The sequence below is a fragment of the Hemiscyllium ocellatum genome, chromosome 43 (genome assembly GCF_020745735.1).
Source record: "Hemiscyllium ocellatum isolate sHemOce1 chromosome 43, sHemOce1.pat.X.cur, whole genome shotgun sequence".
NCBI classification, from domain to species: domain Eukaryota; kingdom Metazoa; phylum Chordata; class Chondrichthyes; order Orectolobiformes; family Hemiscylliidae; genus Hemiscyllium; species Hemiscyllium ocellatum.
Window position 1 is genome coordinate 24,937,157 of NC_083443.1, and position 6,671 is coordinate 24,943,827.

Genomic DNA, 6,671 nt, shown 5'->3' on the forward strand with positions numbered 1-6,671 from the left:
GTCTGAAAGAGCTGTCAGTGATCTAGTCATCTGAACTGTGAAAGTTGGACGAGAGAGAGAGAGAGAGAGAGAGAGAGCCAAGGGACAGAAGAAGCCAGATTCAACTTGTTTATTTTACATTTTCAGTTTTGTGTTGTTTTTGCTGAGTCCTTTGTTTCTCGATCCGTTTTGTTGGACATGCTGAAGAAGACGTTGTATAAAATGATAGTTTTGTTAAAATGTTCGTTCCCTGTGGGCCACAGCGTGTGGAGATACTTTCCAATTAACTTGTTTGGAGATGTTGCGACGCACCTCTAGAGCAGGTGGGACTTGAACCCGGACCTCCTAGCCCAGAGGGAGGGATACTGTGCCGCTAGAGTCCCTCCACAATGATGTAGGATCATCATTTGCAAACAGCTGTGTTAGGAAATATTCCATTTATGAGCCCAGCAGAGTGATCCTTGAGTAACCAATAATTGGGAATGGCAGCCATGATGTGGATAAAAGGGTTGTCATCCAAGGGGCAAGTTGAATCGTTTGGGCTTGTACCCTCTGGAGTTCAGAAGATTGAGGGGGGAGGGGATCTGATTGAAGAATATAAAATACTAAAGAGGATTGATAAGGTGGATGTTGAACAGATCTTCCCTCTTGTGGAACAGTCTCGAACGAGAGGTCATAGACATAGAGTGAGAGAAGTTAGGTTCAAAATGAGGAGAAACTGTTTTTCCTGGATGGTTGTGAATTTTTGCAATTCACTGACCCCATAGTGCAGTCGAGGCAGAATCAATCAAGAAAGAAAGAGATATGTTTCTAACGAAAAGCAGGAAAAGGGGGTTGGGGAACAGGCAGGAGGGTGGAGTTGAGACAAGGAACACAATCATCCATGATCATGTTAAATGGCACAGCAGTCTCAAAGGCCTCCCATTCCTAACTCCTGTGCTCCCCTGTCTCCAATTTTGCAACACAACACAATCCCCACACCAACACCAGTAGCTCATCTGCCATTGGAGAACTGAATAACCCAACCTACAGCCGGCTGCATCAATATGGGAAATAAAAACAGAAATTGCTGGAAAAACTCAGCAGGTCTGGCAGCACCTGTGGAGAGATGTCAGAGTTAATGTTTTAGGCCCAGTGACTCTTCCTCAGATACTCAGAACAGATGGTTCTGAAGAAAGATCACCGGACCCAAAACATTAACTCTGATTTGACAAACCTACTGAGATTTTTTTCAGCAATTTCTGTTTTTATTTCTGATTTCCAGCATTCACAGTTCTTTCGGTTTTTATTTTACAACAGTGTAGGAATGTATTTGCTTCTCGTAGTCTGATGTAAAATTGTTAGAAGGAGGGACAATACACATGGCTAATTGAATTGAAAAGACGAAAATAAAATATTCCATTTAATCATTGTAAGCAGGTTAAAATCACCTGTCCCAATTTATCGTGCAAGTAAACTTTATACAGAGCAGGCGCATATAACTCAATACAAAAGTTAAATCTGCATTAATATCAGAAAAATCACAACTGCGGATGTGTGAAATAAAAATGGGAAGTGCCAAAAACATAAAAACTCACAGATCAGCCGAAGAATGACAGGTTGCGATGAAATATTTCTGCATCCTTCAGTTCTGATTTGTTGCATCTTGGGGACTATATTAGCCCTAACACAGCAAAAAAATATTAAAATGCCAGTCTCAGTTCCTCAGGTAGTGCTTTATGAAAACTGCAGGTTTAAGAAAAAAGAACAAAATGTGAATGAATCATTACCAACATTTATTTAGTATTTGATCAATATGGTATACAGTCTTTGGTCTAAGTTACGTTACAACTGGCATTTCAGATGTGACCACAGCGGGCAGCATGTCTTAAACAGCCCCCAGCATTAATGGTGCTTTCATCTTAAAAATAAATCCTCAATATGTCTTCTGGTTTTCAGATCGGTTTGGACTTGATTAATGTTTACTGCTTTAAGCTGTTACACAATAATGTCTTACGGTTCCTCAGTGTATCAACTCCACCATGTCCTTGACTGTGAGTTTCTGTTGCAAACCACTTTAATGACTCAGAGGTGACCTTTCCCTCCCATAATAAGCGAGAGTTAGAAAATCCCGCTTTCCTAGTAAGGTAGGTGCGCTGTAAATATTGTGCTTGACTCTTGACCTAAATTGGGAGGGTGTGGTTCAGAGTTCTGAATCTGCATTGGAAACAAGTCTCTTTTGAGTTTTGTGCATTTATTAACACATAAGCACTAAAACCCGTCACCTTTCACCAATATTATTGCTTGTGAAGATAAGCTGCATAGATTGCTCCAGCCATCGCTGCCAATTCTCCCAACACAGAAAATGTGACCAAAATAACTGATGGACCTTAACGCGTTGGAGAGATGAGTTGTACCTCAGAAATGCAGTGCAAAGTTGCACAATATCGCAGCTTGATTTTGTGTGAGGTTTAGAAATTGCATAAGCTTCCTTTCCAACTCACTTCGCTCCTCCTGTGAATTAGTGATCTCTGTTGCCGTTCTGCAGGCATTTACATGTGTTAACCTCGGGGCCTCGCCGTCCTCATTACTGCTTCAGACGTCACTCTTCTCCAAGGTGAGCCCTTTCCAGACTTCACAAATGCAAGGCAATTTTTTTTCCTGCCCTGCGTTACACCAAAGTGTTTCTCTCTCACTGATGTTATGAAACCAAACACTGGACTGAGTGCAAAGAAAGTCCAGTAAAGCACTCTATGGTATCTTTTGAGGTGAAGTGAGTTATATAGATGATTAGATTCCCTGCAGTGTGGGAACAGACCCTTCAGCCTAAACCGACCCTCCGAAGAGTAACCCACCCAGACACATTCCCCTCTGACTAATGCACCTGACACTACGGGCAATTTAGCACGGCCAATTCACCCTAACCTGCACATCTTTGGATGTGTGAGAGGAAACCCACGCAGAGGCAGGGAGAACATACAAACTCCACGCAGACAGTCACCCGAGGCTGAGAATTGAACCTGGGACCCTGGTGCTAGTGAGGCAGCAGTGCTAACCACTGAGCCGCTGTGCATTCAAGTCAGTTCTGGACCCGACACATTAACTCTGATTTCTTTTCCACAGACGCTGCCAGACCTACCTGAGCTTTATCCAGCAATTTCTGTTTTTGTTTCTGATCTACGTAAACAAAGCTGTCTGCGATTTTCCACACCAACACTGTCCCCAGACAGGACTTGCATGTATCTGGTACATTTAGTAACTTCAGAATGTCCTCAAGCAAAAGTTGACGTTGGACCACGTAAGTAGGAAGAAGAACAGATGATCAAAGGGTTGACCAAAGATATATGTTTGAAGATTATTTTAAAAGAGGTGAAGAAGGTAGGGAGAGAATTCCAGAGCTGAAGACATAAGCATACGTTGTTTGGTAACACTCCCCAGGACCTCAGTATGAAGTATTTAAGTCTTGCCCTGGCTTGCAAAATGCAGAAATTGCAACAGCAAGTGCCCAAGAGACTAGTGCTGAAGGTGTGCAAGATCTTGGAGGGCTGTCGATGTTGAAGAGGAAAGAGAGATTGCAAGAACGAGGTCAGGGAGGGATATGAGAAATGGGCGAGATTTTAAAATGTAGGCAGTGGGATTATTTGAAGAAGGAATTTTCCCCAGGATATTCTGTGGGAGATGTTCTGGTTTTCATTTGGGGGTATCCTCAGGCCATCCACAGTAAGACAGGCACGGCCTCAGTGAAAGCCCGGAGGACAGAGCCTCGGACACCGAAGCACTCCATGGTCCACGCTGCCTTACAGCATCAACTGAGCAGCCGAGTCTCCCTGTTAACCCCAACTGCTGATGAGATCAGAAACAGAGATTGAATTATTAAAAATGATAAATGGCTACAAGGCTGGTGTTCTTGAGTTTTGGAAGATTGAAAGGAACGCTGAGGGGAAAGTAAACATGTCACTGCCTTGAGGGGATGTGTGACATGTTTGTGAAGCCAAGCACTGGCAGTGTGGGGCTGAGTGCAGTATTGCCACTAATCCTCCTTTCAAAACTACACTGAGCACTCTGTCTGGTTAACGGTGATAGAGGATGAACCACTAACCAGTCTTAACAAGAAAAGGCACTCATCTTAACAACAAGCTTTAGTTTATAACTTCTAATAATAATAATTAGATATTATTATTAGAAGCAACATGGAGTCATAGAGATGTACAGCATGGAAACAGACCCTTCAGTCCAACTCATCCATGCCGACCAGATATCCCAACCCAATCTAGTCCCACCTGCCAGCACCCGGGCCATATCCCTCCAAACCCTTCCTAATCATATACCCATCCAAATGCCTTTTAAATGTTGCAGTTGTAGCAGCCTCCACCACTTCCTCTGGCAGCTCATTCCATACACGTACCACCCTCTGTGTGAAAACGTTGCCCCTTAGGTCTCTTTTGTATCTTTCCCCTCTCACTCTAAACCTATGCCCTCTAGTTCTGGACTCCCCCACCCCAGGGAAAAGACCTTGTCTATTTGCTCTATGATTTTATAAACCTCTATAAGGTCACCCCTCAGTTTCCGACACTCCAGGGAAAACAGCCCCAGCCTGTTCAGCCTCTCCCTGTAGCTCACACCCTCCAACCCTGGCAACATCCTGATAAATCTTTTCTGAACCAATTCTGAGTACTCCAGGAAAGATATATCTGAGCCAATTATGATTGAGAGCTAGATTCTTTTATTAAATCCCAAGACTGTGTGGACATTCAATTATAGACACGCGACGCAATCTCTGACGGTATATAACTCCATAACTTCTCGCTGTAACTCTGCTACACCATCCCGGGCTCTGGCAGATTCATTATACACCAGTGTTTACTCTAATTTATGACCTGCTGGATGATACCAGATGCTGTGTGGTATCATGTACTGTCTGGTAATCATGACTGTGTAAGTGTGACACCAATTTCCCCAGCAGGATAGGGAGCTGAGTCTTGCTGTTTCTGTTCAGCGGTGGCTCTGAATGTGTTTCTAAGCACCTTTCCACTCGGCCAATCCAGAACGCTGTTAAGAATCGGCCACATTTTTTGCACATCTGCCGGCCAGACTGGTTTCTCCTGTTGAGGATATCAGTGAATCAGATGAGTTTTTGCAACTAGTGATTATGCTTATTTGGTCACTAATTATGATAGTTTTTTAATCCTGAATTTTATTGGATTCAACTTGGGAGTTTTGAACCGACACCCCAGAATATTTGCCTTGAGCTCAGGGTTACTATCGACTGACATTATCAGTATGCCTTCCCTAAACCGTAATGGGGAGGACTGGACCAAATCTTCAGCAGTGCAGTGTAGACGTGGGAATTCCTTAAGAGCAACATAACCGTCCTGGCTCTGTATTTGAACCCATGTTGGTACCATGGTGAATATCTGACATGCTCATTACCAGAGCTGGATGTGAGAGGCTGGAGCTCTCATTTGTGAATAACACCCTGCTGTCCCAAACAACCACAATACTGCAAAAACCTCACGTCAGCCTCAAGTAACAGTTTCCATGGTAATTGTACACAAGATCTTAACCTCGATGCATCAGGAGAAATAATCAATGACCATTAAGTAAGTCATCCTGTTGAAAATGAACAAATCCCCTCCTGCGTGTTCTCCAGGTATTGTGGGGAATTTGGTGGGTATTAAAGGTTCTCTTTGGGCTGGTGAGTGGGTGGCACATGTCTTACAATTGGCAATGAGTTGCTCAAGGTCTCTGGACATCCCAATGGCCCACCTCTGCATGACGATTCTCAAACGTCTTTGTTACAATTTCCATTAGCTAGTCCTCTGGAAGTAAAACTGAGATGGCAGGTTATTCAGCCGAGAGTAGTTTGCCATCAACAATGGTTATGGGTGGCACGGTGGCACAGTGGTTAGCACTGCTGCCTCACAGCGCCAGAGACCCGGGTTCATTTCCCGACTCAGGCGACTGACTGTGTGGAGTTTGCACGTTCTCCCCGTGTCTGCGTGGGTTTCCTCCGGGTGCTCCGGTTTCCTCCCAAAGTCCAAAGATGTGCGGGTCAGGTGAATTGGCCATGCTAAATTGCCTGTAGTGTTAGGTAAGGGGCAAATGTATGGCTGGGTTGCCCTTCGGTGGGTCGGTGTGGACTTGTTGGGCCGAAGGGCCTGTTTCCACACTGTAAGTAATCTAATCTAAAAACCCTTCCTGTGTTCCAACGATGTTTCAGTGGCCACACTGCTGGCCTTTGGCTACAGCCGCCCCTCAGTGTAATACCATCGAGCAGCAAGACATCTCTGCACTCTCATTTCTTGTTCTTCCATCTGGCTAAGGCGGTTATGGTTTGCTGGTCGCTGTGCCACCATAGACCAGACGGATGAACGGACTTCTTCGACAAAGTCTACATTGTGAAATGCTTTCTCTTGATGAAGATTCACACCCCACGTTCGAGTCTTCCTGAGGAGCTATTTCATGGGCTGTGAAATGGTTACATGGTTAACAAAAAAAATCTGCGAACACCCTGGAATGGAGTTGAGAATTCTGTGATGGCTTTAGTCTCCTGAAGGTCCATTATCACACTGTTGACAAAGTGTGAGAATTTCCATTTAAATATAGCGCACACACTCTGAGCTTGTCCTCCACTCTTTCAGCATGGATCAGTACATTATCCATGTCACATACGTCTCCACAAAGACTTTATAAAATGGTTGACATTGTTATGT